The sequence below is a fragment of the Rattus norvegicus genome, chromosome 5 (genome assembly GCF_021556685.1).
Source record: "Rattus norvegicus strain SHRSP/BbbUtx chromosome 5, alternate assembly SHRSP_T2T, whole genome shotgun sequence".
In the NCBI taxonomy this organism is placed as follows: Eukaryota; Metazoa; Chordata; class Mammalia; order Rodentia; family Muridae; genus Rattus; species Rattus norvegicus.
In genome coordinates, this window is record NC_141538.1 from 166,819,571 (window position 1) to 166,836,500 (window position 16,930).

At 48.0% G+C, this 16,930-nt stretch overlaps 1 long non-coding RNA gene across 1 annotated transcript; it reads right to left on the reverse strand.

The window, feature by feature from the left end:
- Positions 1–14,687: 14,687 nt before the first annotated feature.
- On the reverse strand, positions 14,688–16,582 carry LOC134487041 (uncharacterized). The gene is made up of 3 exons (XR_015621359.1): positions 16,413–16,582; positions 15,298–15,901; positions 14,688–15,103 (listed from the first exon to the last, which is right to left on the reverse strand). It is a non-coding gene; the product is annotated as an uncharacterized LOC134487041 (long non-coding RNA).
- Between the last annotated feature and the right edge of the window lie 348 nt (positions 16,583–16,930).

Genomic DNA, 16,930 nt, shown 5'->3' on the forward strand with positions numbered 1-16,930 from the left:
TGTTCCTCTTACCGGTCTGCTGTGGGTTGGAGGCGGCTGAGTGTGTCTTCCCTGGGGTCCAGTGTTGGGAACTTGGGCCCAGTGTTTTGATGCCGAGTCTGTGGGAACTTTAAGAGTTGGCTCAGGGGCTGGGAATTTAGCTCAGTGGTAGAGCGCTTACCTAGGAAGCGCAAGGCCCTGGGTTCGGTCCCCAGCTCCGAAAAAAAAGAACCAAAAAAAAAAAAAAAAAAAGAGTTGGCTCAGTGGGTAAAGGTGCTCAGCACGGGGCTGGAGCGATGGCTCAGCAGTTAAGAGCACTGACTGCGCTACCAGAGGTCCGAGTTCAATGCCCAGCAACCACATGGTGGCTCACAACCACAGCAATGGGATCTGATGCCCTCTTCTGGTGTGTCTGAAGACAGCGACAGTGTACTCACATACGTTAAATAAATAAAATCTTAAAAAAGCCAAGCTTAGTGACCCATGAGTTCCATCCCTGGACGCACATGGTGGAAGGAGAGAGCAGACTCCTGAAGTTGTCCTCTGACTTCCAGACATGAGTCTCTCTTCCCACAATCAATAAAATGCTTCGTTCTTGCGTTCTTTCTCTCTCTTACTCCTCTCTTGCTCTTACTCTCTTCCCCCTTTGTCCCCTCTCTCTCCATTCCCTTCCCGGCTTCTCTCCATGTGTTCATGGCCGGCCTCTACTCTTCTATTTCTCTCTCTCTCCCCCTCTCTCCTACCTTCTTAACTATGCCCTGAATAAGCTCTATTCTATACTATAAATAGATAGATAGATAGATAGATAGATAGATAGATAGATAGATGCAATTTAAATTTTTTTAAAAAGAGTAGGAGGTGACTGGGTCATTGGAAATATGCCCTAGGAGGACTTCACCGGGGCAGGACAAGCAAACCTCCCAGTACCCCACCCACACACACATACATAAACACCTCCTCCTGCCTCAAAACGCATTCAGTTCTATGCCCTGGAAATAGACAGCGTCAGATTCCTCAGTGTGAGGGATATGTCTTCCAGCAGATTCCACTTTAAACCATCAGAAGCAGACTGGAGAGGTGGCTCTGTGGTTAAGAGCACCGACTGCTCTTCCAGAGGTCCTGAGTTCAAATCCCAGCAACCACATGGTGGCTCACAACCATGTGTAATGGGGTCTGATGCCCTCTTCTGGTGTGTCTGAAGACAGCGACAGTTTGGTCATATACAAAATAAATAAATAAATCTTAAAAAAAAAACCTATCAGAAGTCCTGGGCTCCAGAGCATCTGACCAATCGGCAACGAGTGGAGATTCACACAGTCTCCTCCTGAGGTAGGATTCAATTCCTTTTGTTTTAAAGATTTATTTATTTATAAGTACACCGCAGCTGTCTTCAGACACACCAGAAGAGGGCATCCGATCCCATTACAGAGGGCATCCGATCACATTACAGATGGTTGTGAGCCACCATGTGGTTGCTGGGAATTGAACTCAGGACCTCTGGAAGAGCAGTCAGTGCTCTTAACCACAGAGCCATCTCTCCAGCTCAGGATTCAATTCCTAGAACATCTCCCAGAACTTGGGGACCACAGTAAGCCTAAATCTCCTGGCTTTCATGTGAGGCTCACGTCAGGTCCTGCGCACATGGACACACACTCTTCCAGTGGCATACACCCCTAGTCCCCGCTTGGCGTTAACAGATTAATCATTCTGCTATGTGCCTGGCTTCACTGACACTCCTGCTGCGATGGCCTACAGAAGGCCCATTGGAGTTTCTTCTCAGGAAGGGTGAATTGTCCACCTAGTGACCTCAAAGGAATGCGGTTAGGCTAAGACTCGCAAAGCATCCTGGGGGCTTCCAAAGCAAGGCGTGAATCTCAAGTGATACTCCTCTCCCAGCAAAAAATGTACAAGAAGGGAATAAATATCTGTAGGCTGGGCTAATTATTAGCAACAGCTTTGATGCTCTCACCCTTTGTGAGCAAACGGAATTTCGAGTTCAGCCGTGAACAAAGGAAATCACTTGGCTCCTTTTAATGAGTGCCAGGAAAACCCAACTTGGGTTTCTCTGCAAGGGACTGATTGTCACAGGGGCTATTGGGTGATTCTCAGATCTGGCTAGTCTGTCCCCTGTGCATTTTCTAACCCAGGGAACTCTAAGCGATAGATTTTAATCTTCAGGGTGACTTTATTGCCTTTATGGGAGGCCCTTTAGAAGACGTAAACTCTTTGTTACTTTAGAAGCAAAACTATTTTATTATGAATAATAGAAGAGTCCCCCTTTTGTTTGTGTTTGTGATGCTCCCACCCCGCCCCCTCTCCCACCCAACACCCTTGTGAGTGCATAGAGGGCAGGTAAAGGACCTTGGGTGTCCTGCCTTATCAGTCTTCCTTTGTGTCCTCTTGAGGCGGGGTTTATCATAGAACCTGGGCTAGGCTGGGGCCAGCAAGCCCTGGAGTTCTTCTCCCTTTGTCCCTTTCACAGCACCAGGATTAAAGGTTTGTGCAGCTGCACCCATTTTTTTATGTGAGGGTTAGAGATTTGAACTCTTAACTGCTGAGCCAGCTCCTTAGCATCGCCCACTATCTGTCTGGAAACCAAGTCTCTTGTAGTCCAGGTTGGCTCAAACTTGCTATGTACTTGAGGATGACCTGAATCTCCTGATCCTTCTGCCTTTGTAGTAGTTGAGGGATTGAAGGCCTGTGTTATCACAACTGCTTTAATGCAGTGCTGGAAGTCAAATCAAGGTCATTTACCAACCGAGCTACATCCCCCAGCCCTGAAAAGGTATTTAAGGTCTCTCTCTCTCTCTCTCTCTCTCTCTCTTCCTCTCTCTCAGTGTGCGCGAGCACTAAGATTTATTTATTATATATAAGTACACGTCACTGTCTTCAGACACACCAGAACAGGGTATCAGATCCCATTACAGATGGTCGTGAGCCACATGCCACCATGTGGTTGCTGGGATTTGAACTCAGGACCTCTGGAAGAGCAGTCAGTTCTCTTAACCACTGAACCATCTCTCCAGCCCAAGACAGGGTTTTACTATGTAGCCCTGGCTGTCCTGAAACTCACTCAGTAGACCAGGCTGGCCTTGAACTCACAGAGATCTGCCTCCTGTGGGGCTGGGATTAAAGGGCTGCACCACCGCTGCCAGTGTGTTTTCCTTTTTCACGTAGAGGGCTGGGAATGCACTTTAGTTGGTCAGGGTATTTGGCCAGCACACCTGAGATCTTTGATTTCGTCTCCAGCACCAAGTTCAACTGAGTGTCAGGGGATGTTCCTATAAGCCCAGCACTTGGGATGTAGAGTCATGAGAATCAGAAGTCCAAAGTTATCCTCAGCTATACAGGCTGGCCTGTGTGCTCTGTGAGATTCCGTCAAAAAAGAAGTGTAAAACTAATTGTAAATTAGCCTGGCTAAGAACCAGCCAAATGAGCCTGTCAAGACCTTAACCTTTTCGATAAGTACTGTTAAATATTGAACCTTAAAATATAGATGGACTTCATGCATGGACACAAAACGACAGCAGGCCACAGGCCTAATAGTCTTGGCATGCATGCGTCAGAAAACATAACTTCAGTGACACCCAGAGAAGACTGCTTTGGACCCAGACCAAAATACTTTAATTAAACTGTGATATTCTACCAGATAATCACCAAGAGCAAGGTGTGTCTTATTGCTGCAGGGCATAAATAGAATACAGAAGCAGGGGTCTGGGGTGGAAACGGGCAAAGGTGGAGGCCTTCACAGGTCATTAGCGGTTTCAGTATTTATGAACCAGAAGGTAAGCAAATATATTCCTTGGAAGACATGTTTCCTCCTCCAGAAATGGCCGTGCCATCTTTTTGTAGGACTGTGGCATAGACCAAAATTAGTGATGGGCCCTCAGTGGTTCGGTTAGTGTTATTTTTTAATTGCTCTTTATGCTGCATATTTTTAGCTTAGCTGAGAAATCAATCTATTCATTTCCATTACTCAGAACCCGACAAAAATACTGCTTTGCAGAGTATGACTGACTAATGAGAACAAACACGGAAAGGCAGATGAACAAGGCACTTGGCTATCAGGACATTAAACTGAACACAACTGGGAAGAAGGCCGGATTTTAGCTTTCAGAATACGGTGCGGCATGGCTCCATTTCCAGAACTGTGATGGTAAAGGCAGGAGGGTAAAGAGTTCGGGAACCTGGGCTTCGTGGTAAGGCTTATCTCTCTCTTTTTTTTTTTTTTCTGGAGCTGGGGACCGAACCCAGGGCCTTGCGTTTGCTAGGCAAGTGCTCTACCACTGAGCTAAATCCCCAACCCGGTAAGGCTTATCTCATACTACTCCCAGCCCTGCAAAAAGCAAAAGCCCCCACCTTAGTCAACTGTGTGTTGTGTTAGCCCAACACGTTGAGTGCACATATGTTCAAGAATGAGAACATTTGCAGTTCTGACTACATGCGGTGGCCCAATTCTATACTTAGGGGGCACTTAGGAAAAGCGTTACAGGTTCCAGGCCAGCAGGATCTACGTAGTGTGTTCCAGGTCAACTGACTGCATAGAGGGTCGATGTCTCAAAATACAGACAGACAACATGACTGCAATGTTTGGTCTAGTCGTGTGACTCAACTCTAGAGTCTAGCGTGCACAAGGCCTTGGGTCCAATCCTTCGTACAGAAGACAAAATCAGGATGCTAGTTATATAGTGTAGCAGGAATGGCGGGGCCACCTCTGTGTAAGCGCTGCACAGCTGCAAAAGCATCTCTTGCAGTAGGACCTAACTGCAGACTACCCAAGAGACTAAAGGATTGCTGGACAGACAATGCCAGCCAATAGGGAACCGCTGTTTAGAAGAGATGCTTTCTTGGGACCAATGAGGGCATGAGTGGGTATTAAAGGGGCTTCCAGACACGTTCAGATGAGCTTGCTGTGGTGTTTCTCACCTGCTCATGGAGTCTGTGTCCCTGACTCTGAACCACCTCACCTCCAACCCCCAAGGGCAGGTAGGCTTGGGCGGGACAGGCAACAATATAGGCTATTTCTTCCTATGGACTTACGTGTTCCTGAGTACAGTTATGTGCACAGGTGTGTGGAGGAGCCTCAGAGCTCAGAAGAGGGCAGACACTCCTGGAACTGGAGTTACAGGCAGTCGTGAGCCCCCATATGGGTGCTGCGACCTAAACCCAGGTCATCTGAAAGAGGCCATTGTTCCAGCCCTAAAGACTATATTTATATGAATATTTGGTCATTTGGAGCAATGGAGTTTCATGTACCTTGGTGTCCCTTGCTTGCCTTCCCCCTCCTGCTTGAAACATTCTGTCATTTGGTGGTCACCTCAGCCAGAAGCCATCTTCACATGACTTTAATGGGCTGCCTGCCTTGTGTGCATGACTGCTTGTCATGAGACAGTAGGTGAAGGATGCACTGTGAGGTGCCCCCTCTACCATCAGGAGAAAGAGCTGCAGGGAGAGGCCCATGAGTAGGGAGGAGAGAAGTCTCTGTATCAGGGAAAGAAAACCTCTGGGTCCTCACTGCTGGCCTGGCCTCATCCTCAGAGCAGATTCCTTTGAGAACAGAGGAGGGACACCTCCCCCAACTTTGCTTTGTGTCTGTGCACTGCATTTGATTTTGGAGAGCTCCGTGAGCATCTGAAAGGTCCTTGGAATCAGAATCAAGGGCTTGGAGAACAGTGGGTGGTGCACACCTTTGATCCCATCACTCAGAAAGCAGAGACAGGGGGATGTCTGTGAGTTTGAGGTCAGCCTGGTCTACAGGGTTTCAGGACAGTCAGGAACTACACAGAGAAACCCAGTCTCCAAAAAGCTAAAGAAACCCTAGGTAAGAGGATCCCTTTTGGCAGCAAACGCCCTTGCCCACAGCAGATGTAGGGCACATCCTCTAACTCACGGACCTATGTGTGACCTATGCGTGAACAGGTCTGGACCCTGGGCTGTTTTGACTCACAGGTGCAGGTCACTTGTCTTCCCTCCCCCCATGTATGCATCCTGTGGCTCTGCAATTCTAGGAAGCCCCACCACAAAGCCTACTCAGGAAGTCAGGGCTTAGGCTAGGCTATGCCGAAGGGGACCGCTTCCCACTGGGCAACCTAATTTAGATCCATAAGATCAAAATGAATTTCAAAGTAGCACTCGGACGGACATCTCTTCCCTTCCCTTCTCATCCCGCGTTGACTGTACCCTAGAATTTTCAAGAGTCCTCAGGTCCTGAGATGAAGTCACTGCTCTGACAAGCTGGCGGAACGTGTGTTTTGTCTACTCGAACCCTGCTTTTGACCTCTCAGTGTGCCTTGTAATTTTGTGTTGAAAGCCAGACATGGAGCAGGGAGAAGGGATTGTGGTGGGTAGGTCTCTAGTACTGCGCTGCTAAGTGCGGGGTCGGGAGGGGTTCTGCAGTCCTGTAATTAGGGCCCCATGTTGCAGTGAGCCGGTAGCTTGGGCTGTGATATTCTGGCGTATCTCTCGAAAATTTCACCAGGTCAGTGAGGCACCAGTGAAATGGTTTCTTTAAAAAACACGACTTTATTTTTAGGGACCGGAGAGTTGGTTTAGCAATTAGGAGCACTTACCTCTTGCAGAGTCCCTGAGTTCAATCCCCAGCACTTACAGTTCACAGCCTTCTAGAACACCAGTTCGAGGGAACTGTCGCCCCTTTCTGGCCTCCTAGGGAACTTGCAGGGCTGAGGCTGTTGTTTAGAAAAGAATGTTTGGCCGGCATTCCCCAGAGCCTGGAACTCAAAAGGAGTTGTAACTGAGCCTGTAGCTCATTGTAGATTTTTCTATCCTGGGCTGGGTCAAGTGGTGTTCCTGTGCAGGTAAAGCTGTGGGCCTCTACGGCTGTGGGCCTCTACGGCTGTGGGCCAGCTTTCGCTGTTGTGGGTGAGCAGTTGGCCTGAAATCTCTTTTCTCCGGTAGATCCAAGACGAATGGTTAAATTTGAACTTTGACTTTTTTTTCCCCCCTGTTTGGGGGAATTGTTTCTCAACTCCTTGTGTGCCACAACACAAACAGGAAGTGGATACATGGAAATTAAACTCCACTCATTTGGCCTTCTGGGTGGCATTTCCTTTCATATTACAGCTATTAATCAACTGTTCTGATGTGTTAGTTGTTGTTTTTGTTGTTGTCCTTGTCTTGTTTTCTTCAACTTGACACAACCTCTAGCCACCCAGAAAGAGAGAACACCAACTGAGAAAACTTCTCCATCAGATTGTCTTTAGGTGAGTCTGGGTGGGGCATTTCCTTGATTTTTTGACTGATGAGGAAGGGCCCAGCCCACTGTGGGCGGTGCCACCTTTGTACAGGTGGCCCTGGGCTGTATGAGAAAGCAGGCTGAGCCAGCTAGCTGTGGGAAGCAAGCCAGTAAGCAGCATTCTTCCATGGCCTCTGCTTCAGTCCTGCTTCTGGCTTCTGCCTAGAGGTCCTGTCCTGACCTTTCTGAAGGACAGACTGTAGGCTAAACAAACCCTTTCCTCCTCAAGTTGCTTTTGGCTACGGGTGTTTTATTGCAACAATAGAAACCCCGCTAAGACGGCTGAGGATGTAGCTCAGTAGTGGAACACTTGTCTAACATACATAAGGCCCAAGCTGGTCCCGAACTCACGACGTAGTTGGAGAAGACATTGAACTCTCATCTCACCTTTGTCTTCCAAGACTGGATGCCTCACATGTGGGTGCATGGGTGCACAGCATTTTGTGTGCAGTGCTGGATGAGGTCAGAAGAGGCATCTCTCCGCTGAGCCATCCTTTAAGTTAGCCCTTAATCCCTTTTTGAACTTTTAATTTTGAGACAGGGGGTCATCAAGTCACCCACAATGGCCTTGAATGCACGAGACTCTTGCCTCAGCCTTCCTAGCGGCTAAAGTCTGGGCGGGGTGTTTACAATATAAAAATAAATGAATGGGGGACTGGAGAGATGGCTGAGTGGTTTAGAGCACCAACTGCTCTTCCAAGAGGTCCTGAGTTCAAATCCCAGCAACCACATGGTGGCTCACAACCATCTGTAATGGAATCCGATGCCCTCTTCTGGTGTGTCAGAAGACAGCTACAGTGTACTCATATACAAGATAAATCAATAAATCTTTTAAAAAATAAATGAATGAATAAATAAATAAATAAGTTATTTCCCATAAAATGGTGAGCATAGATGTGTACTGTGTAGGCATGGAGAGATGGCTCAGTGGTTAGGAGCACTGACTGCTCTTCCAGAGGTCCTGAGTTCAATTCCCAGCAACCACGTGCTGGCTCACATGTGGCTATGTGTAATCGGATCCGATGCACTCTTCTGGTGTGTGTCTGAAGACAGCCTCAGTGTACTCATATAGATAAAAATAAAAAAATCTTTTAAAAAGAAGAAGTATACGGCGAAATCAAGAGAAGGCTTAAGGGCTAGCCTGTGAGGTGGCTCAGCTAGCAGACCTCTTGCCTGGAAACTGTGTTATAAACAAGCTCACAGAGAACCAACTTCACAGCACTGTCCTAACTCCACACCAGAGCTGAGCTGTGGTCCATGCATGAGCATGCACACCGCAGAAATAATAAGTAAATTTTTTTTAAGAGAGGGGAAGAGAAGACTTGAGGAGAAATAAAACCCATCTTATTTGTATTCAAATGGTAGGGATCCAACAGAGAGAGGGAAAAAAGGAAACAAAACAAAACAAAACCTGCTGGAGCCTGGAGAGGGAGGGTTTCTGAGCCTTGTCCTTGAGTAATGAGAGGGGTTGGGAGCGAATGAACGAGCAGAGAGCTGGATTTTGATGGAGCATAGATGATTCATCCCTAATTGCAAGCAGAGAGCCAGAGTGTGGATTTAGAGAAGGATGGATGGGTGGGGGCAGGAGGAGTCCGTGCGATCCCTCTGCTGATTGCGTCAATATTCACGACGGACAGGGAAAAAAATCCATCAATGGAGGGGGAGAGCGAACGAACGGGAGGGAGCGTCGGGAGGGAGTCTTGAGCTAGCGGAAAGCTGGGGTTGGGAAATAACTGGTTGGAAAATGAGAAAAGAAATTAACTGGGAGAAGCATTTCGTGATTGCCAGGAGGCACTGTGAGCCCACTTGAGGTCTGCGGCCGCGCGTTTGAGAGTGAAAATGGCCAGCCTCATTTGGGTGACAGGTGCAGGTGCCTTCCGGTAGCAATTGGAATTCCCATCAATGCTGTGGTTTTGCACAGGGAGTGTCAAGAGGAGGACATTGCTTAGGGCATAGACCAGGGAAAGAGCACTGGGCCCACCACAGGATGTAAACAGGGCGGGGGTGGGAGTGGGGGATTTGTGTCCTGAGAAAAGGACTGATTCTGGGTTTGCTTTAGGAGGATGAGAATCGTCCTCTATGGGGAAAACCCAAGCTGGGTGTGCAACATCCCTGGTGTCTTAAAGCACAGCAAATTCAAGGCCAGACTGCACACATGAGACCATGTTTTAAAAGGAGGGACAGGGAGCTGCACGGTGCCTCCCCAGTTTGATCTCTGGAACCAACAAGGTAGAAAGGAAGAACCAACTGCCACAAGCTGTGCTTTGATCCCCTCTTGTGTGCCTTGGTCTGTAGGCTCTCAATAAGCAAGCAGGTCACACGCATACACACACACACACACACACACACACACACACACACACACAAATAAATGCCAAAATTACTGTTTTTGATTTTTAAAAAAGAGGTCAGGGAATTGGCTCAGTGGGTAAAAGTGCTTATGGAAACCTGGCACCCTAAGTTGGAACAGTGAAAAGCCAGTTGAAGCTGGATAAGATGGTGCACGCCTGAGTCTTGATGCTTAGAAGCCAGAAGAAGCCAGAGGAAAACCAACCTCTGTGAGTTCCAGGCCGGACTGATCTGTACAATGAGACTCTGTTTCAGCAAAATAAAATAAAACAAAACCCTCAAACCAAAATATAGATTCCTAGGCTAGGCATGCAGCACAGTGGGAGAATGCTCCCCTGACCCCCGCATGCTGCACGTGCTTGCCTCCCATGCATGCAGCCCAGTGGTTGCTTGTCCCCCATACAGAAATCCTGGATTTAGTTTTTAGCACAATAGAACATGCACAGTAGTAGATCCTTTTATCTCAATATTCTGGAGTTGGACACAGATCAGAAGTTCAAGGTCAGGGGCTGGGGATTTAGCTCAGTGGTAGAGCACTTACCTAGGAAGCGCAAGGCCCTGGGTTCGGTCCCCAGCTCCGAAAAAAAAGAACCAAAAAAAAGAAGTTCAAGGTCACCTGTAGTTACACACTGGGTTCCAACCAGCAGTGACAGCCACCATGGCAAGTTGTATAGGGTGCAAAGATGAAACCCAGAGAGCTTCGTGCTGTTGGGCAAACGTTCCAACACTAAGTCCAAGACATTCTAATTGTAATTTTTTTTAATTTAAAAGAATATGTATATAAATGCTTCTTTCCTGAATGTGCACATGGGCACCATGTGCATGCCTGGTGCTCTTGGAGGTTTAGAAGAGGGTGTTGGGATGCTCTGCACCTTAGACAGTTGTGCGAACCCAAGTTGTCTGAGGACGGCCAGTGCTATTAACCACCGAGCCAACTCTCCAGCCCCTGGAGAATCTATATTTTGGTTGTTGTTACTTTGATGCAACCCACTGGCTGCCGATGTGCCTTTCACGCACACTGAAGTTACTCATATAGGTCTATGGTTTGAAATGTCCCCTTTAAACTCTTGTGGAAATTTGGTCATCCAGGAGGTGGAGTTGTCAGGGGGTAATTAGGTCGTCAAGGAGGGTAAACATCCTTGAAGAAGTGCATTGCTCTCCAGGGAGAGTATTGCTAATAAGAAGCTGCTGGAGAGATGGCTCAGCGGTTAAGAGCACCCGACTGCTCTTCCAGAGGTCATGAGTTCAATTCCCAGCAACCACATGGTGGCTCACAACCATCTGTAAAGAGATCCGATGCCCTCTTCTGGTGTGTCTGAAGACAGCTACAGTGTACTTATATATAATAAATAAATAAATCTTTTTTTTTTTAAAAAAAAAAGAAGCTGCCTCTCTGGCCCACACCCTTCCTTGCTGTGTTTCCATGATGACCTCTCAGTTCTCCAGGCAGCACGAGCCGTTACCAGAGGCTGAGCAGATGCAGTATCGTACTTTTGGGTTTCTGGAGTCCAGAGCTGAGAGCTGTAAACAAGCACACCGGCTTCCCCTTCGTCCTTCTCTTCTCTTGCTTTGTACGTGCTGATAGACAAGCCAGAGCACAGCCAGAGCGCAGCCTATCTCTATTAGTATTGTTTTAATCTCTCTGTCTCCCTGTCTCTCTCCCTCTCCCATCCCCTCCCCCTTCCCTTCCTCTGCCCCTCCCCTCCCCCTCTCTGTACACGTGTTCGAGAGTGTGAGCGCAGGTGTGTCTGCGTGAGCCAGTGTGTGCGCATGCGCGTTCGAGTGTGGCTGCGCATGTGCTGTAAGTAGCATGTGGGTGAAGTCTTACCCCAGGTGATCGTCCTCAGCTTCCATATTGAGAAAGGTTCTCATCAATGCTGCATAAGCTGGGCTGGCTGGCCTGAGAGCTTTACAGTATAGGTCTGTCTCTGCCTCGCATCACTCGGTGTAGGAGTTTTGGGGTTACAGTGCTGCCACACCTTGCTTCGCTTGGGTGCTGGGGCTCTGAACTCCAGACCCCATGCTTGTGTGGGAGGAGCTTCTACCACCGAGCCATGCCCCAACCCCAAACCTCTATTCTTTTTTTTTTCTTTTTTTTTTCGGAGCTGGGGACCGAACCCAGGGCCTTGCCCTTGCTAGGCAAGTGCTCTACCACTGAGCTAACTCTCCAACCCCGCCAAACCTCTATTCTTTTTTTTTTTTCTTTTTTCTTTTTATCAGAGCTGGGGACCGAACCCAGGGCCTTGCACTTGCTAGGCAAGCGCTCTACCGCTGAGCTAAATCCCCAACCCCTCCAAACCTCTATTCTTTTTTTTTTTTTTTTTTTTTTTTTTTTTTTTGGTTCTTTTTTTCGGAGCTGGGGACCGAACCCAGGGCCTTGCGCTTCCTAGGTAAGCGCTCTACCACTGAGCTAAATCCCCAGCCCCCCAAACCTCTATTCTTAATCTATGATCCTATCTCAAATATTCCTATAGCAACGGAGAAGAACCGTTCCTCCCCCACCCTTGCCTCCAAGGGAAACTTCCTTGCCTCTCTTTGTAGAAGCTGTTGCCCTGGGTTGGTTTATGACAGTCTTCAGTGACCAGGACAGGGCTGAGTTGATTTAGTTTCTCCCTCTCAGGAATTTTAACTAGGAAATGCCCAAGTCATGAGGCATTTGGCAGAAGCCGCTGGAGCTGACAAGCCGCAAGCTACAGGAAAACCAGAGAAGCCAAGAGAGACCACATGAAAGGCACGGTTCTGAGGAAGTTGAGGCCATGAGAAAGCTGGGGTTATGGTGTGGAGCAGAGCTGCCTGGGGACTGGCCGCTGGGGGAGGTGAGTTAGTGTGAGAGCTGCTGGGAGAGGGCTGTGTTCCTGCCCTTCCTGTTCCCCTGGTCACCACTGCTCCTGAGGTCAGAGTGTAGCTTCATCAGGCTCCAGGAGGAAAGACATGCATTGCAAATCTGTTACTTTTCAGTGTTGTTTGTTTTGGGTGGAGATGCGTGAGTGCCGCTCATGTATGGAGGTCAGAGGACAACCTGTAGGAGTTGGCTCTCTCCTCTGCCCTATGGGTCCCAGGAATGGAACATGGGTCTTCAGACTTGCTAGTCAGCACACTTACCCACTTGCCACCTTCCCTGTCCTCTTTTCCCTTGAAAAATAATTCCTTATCTTATTTATATATATTTCCTTTACTTCCTCCCCTCCCTTTTTTTTTTTTTTTTTTTTTTTTTTTTGGTTCTTTTTTTTCGGAGCTGGGGACCGAACCCAGGGCCTTGCGCTTCCTAGGTAAGCGCTCTACCACTGAGCTAAATCCCCAGCCCCACCTTTTTTTTTAACTTAACATTTTACAGGGGCTGGAAAAATGACTCAGCAGTTGAGACTATGTCCCGCTCTTGCAGAGGACACAGTGGTTGATTCCTAGTATCCATGTTGGGTGGCTCACAACGGTTGGTAGCTTCAGCTCCAGGGGACTCTTAGGGACTCTTCTGTTCTCCTAGGACACCCACTCTCACATGTACATGCTCACACACAGACACAGATGCATATTTATGCTTAAAAATAAAAACACATTAAAATGTTATCACAGAGCCAGATGTCATGGTGCACACTACCTTTAATCCCAGCAAATGGGTAGCAGAGGCAGGTGGGTCTCTAAGTTGGAGGCCAGCCTGGTCTACAGAGTGAGATATCTCTAAAAAAACCAATTAAGTGCATTTGTTATTATGTTTCTTAGTGAGGCATGGCTGTGGCAATGGGGGGTGGGGGGACAGCTTGCAGCACTCTGTGAGCTCAGGGGGTCCCCCTCAGGTTGTTCAGCTTGGGGCCGAGCGTCTTTTGCTTGCCTAGCAGTGTAAGGCAGCCCCTCTCCCACTTTAAGACAGGCCCTTACTATAGACAGGGCTGGTTTTCAGCCTCCAGAGATCCACCTACCCCTACCTCCCACATACTGGGATTAAAAGCACACATCACATCACCATACTCAGTCAAAAAATAAATCGTAAAAAGAATTATTATTAGTGATGGGGAGGGCGGGGGGGGGCAGCTTGTGTACCACAGAGCGTGTGCAGATTGATTCCCTGTGGGATCACTTCTCTCAGCATAAGGTAGGTTCTACGGATTGAATTCAGGCTGCCAGGTTTATGCAGCCCGAACCTTTACCTTCCTGCTGAGGCTCCTCTCTTGCAGTATTTGTTTTGAATTTAGGGTCTAATGGAGCCTTGGCTGGCCAGGAGTTTGCTGTGTAGCTGGAGATGATGACCTTGAACTACTGATTGTCTTGTCTCCATCTTGATGCTGGAGCACCGCCTTGCCTGGTGCACGGTGTGGGGACAGAACCCAGGGCTTCCTGCATGCTGGGTAAGCACCCGACCAACGAGCTGAGCTCTATTTCCTGACCGGCAACCTGGCACTCTTAACTGCTAAGCCATCTCTCCACCTCCCGTATCTTCCCTTAAAATATCATAACGAATAATAATGTTAGCCCCTAAAAATCCTCACTGCTCTCCCTGGTCACCTTGTTCTTTCTACCAATCTTTCAGCATCTTTTCTGGAAATTCACTTCCAGAAATGTCAAATAATTCCAATCCGATGGTGGTCTCGTTTCTTCTACTCATCGTCATGTCCTTAAGCTTCCTCTGGGCCTTCATGTGACCGATGGCTTGTTCTTCTAATTGTCAAGGAATAGCATTGATGTCCTTCCCAAGGATGTCTTAGTTGCTTTCAAATTAAGCACTCTCCCCACTTTTTCCTTTTTTCATTTATTTACTTATTTATAGGCAAGATCTTAGTATGTAGCTTTGGCTGGCCTTGAACTCTTAGAGAGCTGACTGCCTCTGTTTTTAAAGGCTGGAATTAAAGATGTTCACCATCCCACTGGCCAAATCGCTGCTTCCTCTTCCTTTTTCTCCTCCTCCTCCTCTTCCTCTTCCTCTTTCTTTTTAAAACTAATACTGGGATTGAACCCAGGGCCCCAGGTGCTCTCATATACTAGGCCAACATTCTATAAATGAGTGATGCATCTCCCGCCATAAACATATTTTTATTATAAAAACACATTGCAAACACACACACACACACACACACACACACACACACACACACCCCAAAATTAACCAGACTTTGGGTCTCAAAGACTGTATGCTTTGTTTCAAGATTTCAAAAATGCGGGGCTGGCCAGAGGCTGGCAGAGTAAAGGCAATAGGTATCAAGGCTGAGGATTTGAGTTATGTCCTAGAGACCCACTCGGTAGAAGGTGAGAGCACACAGGCGACGCTGTCATCTCTACCCTGGTGCACTTGTGCCCATCCCCAAAATAAGTCAATAAAGCGTGTGCCAGTGCAGAGTCAGGCAGATCCCTGTGAGGCCAGTCTGGTCCACAGAATGAGTTCCAGGACAGCCAGGACTATGCGTGTGAACTTGTCTCAAACCATTGAAGTGCATGTGCAACTCACTTCAAGCCTACAGGATCCCATGGCTTCCTCTTTCGTCCTTCTCCGGCACCAGGCACACAGTGGCAAAGACACGCATACAAGCCATACACCTGTGCACATAAGATAAATACAATTAAAAACAACTTTAAGGACTGTTTGGCTGAGGGCTCAGTGTTGGAGCACTTGCCTAGCAGGTATGGGGCTCTGAGTCCATTCTCCAGCACCACACACGCACACCACAGATGGGGCGCAACTGTACTTGGGACTGAACAGAATGGAGGAGGCTGGCCTAGATCTGACAAACCTGGACATTTCAGCTTGCTTGTCTGGCCGAGCTGAGTTTTGGTGTTCTTCCCACATCCGAGAGCTGTTCCACCCCGTCAGGTTTTCAGAAAATCCTGTTTTGGGGGGGACTCCTCCTAACGTCCCCTTTGTCTTGTTTGTTTGGCCTTTAGAGAAAGTACTGTTTGCGCACCCATTATCAACACCGATTATCATGCCCCTGTGATCCCTAGAAAACGCCTTCAACCCAAGCAATCTACCAGATAGGGGGAAAATATTTATCTTTAAACGCAGCTTCCCCGAGGTGGAATTCTCCTGCTTGCTGGCTGGCTCTGTTAACAGTGGACAGCTGTTTCTAACAGGAAGCGTGGAGTCGAAGGGCTCCCCGAACCAGCAGGAAGACAGAGGGAGGAGGGTTCCTAATTATCAAACTTGGATCGGGGCCAAGACAGTGAACTTCCTTGTCTCCGCCCCTCAGTTCTTTTACAGGTCCTAGGAGACTCTTAATAACCACAAGTGGTCAGGTGGGCATAGGGCTCATCTAGAAGGCGTCCTCGTGACTCCAGTTCAATGTGACTCAGGAGGAGAGCATCAGGCCATCCCAGCTGAGCATGCTGGCAAACAGACTGTAAAATAAAATCCAGCAGAGTGAGCGGTTGAACCGGGAACCTCAGCTGTCCTGCTCAGACACATACAAACAAAGGAAGGGGTTCCTCAGGCCTCTTCTAAAACACATTTTATTTTTTAGGTAGGCTCCCATGTAATCCTGTGCTGACACCTTCCACTCACTATGACTAAACTAATAATCTTCTTGCCTCCAAGTTCTGGAATCACATGCATGCTCCACCATGCCCAGCTTACGTTTGCATTTGTGTGTGTGTGTGTGTGTGTGTGTGTGTGTGTGTGTGTGTGTGTTTGCTCACATGCCGTGTTGTGGCACATGTATGGCGGCCAAAGGGACCCTGCGAATGTAGGTTCTCTCTTTCCAGCGTCTGGGTCGCTGGTGGTGGTGGTGTGGAACCCTATTCCTTAGGCTTGGCAGCAAGTGCCTTTATCTAATGAACCATCTCACTGGCCCACACCTTCCTTTAGAAAAGCAATCTTACCTTTACTGGAGCAAATATAGTAAGCACTCACCTCTCCCTTGCAGGGCAGGGCAGGGTCAGGCTTCCAGGGGCCACTTGTCTGGTTTGTGAGCCAGGGGGACTAGGGAGGAGGGAATCCTGATGTGCAGTGAATCAGGTAAAATCCCACCGTGGCTACATAAACGCAAGCCAAGCGAGCATCGCTTGCTCTGGCTTCAGCCTGAAAAAGTGCAGCCGGAGGTAAAGGAAGCACATTATTGGCTTGGATTTTCACTACATAAACTGGGAAGCCAATTCCGTAGGAAATGCCTGGAAACAAGCTCCAGTCTGTTACGAGGCTTGCCGAGTCGATCTAGCTTTGCTCAAGGCATTTTAGGGGAAAATAATTTACATGTTCCAAAGCTTGAGTACTTCTGGAAGATTAGGAAGGCTAGTTACCAGCCATATGTTCAAAGAACTCGCATTCTTTCTTTCTTTTTTAATTATAAAAATTATCCATGCTTGAGATGAAAAGGAAGGGGAAAAAAAAAATGAACAGACAGACTCTAATGAAGTCAGAAGTTGCTCACC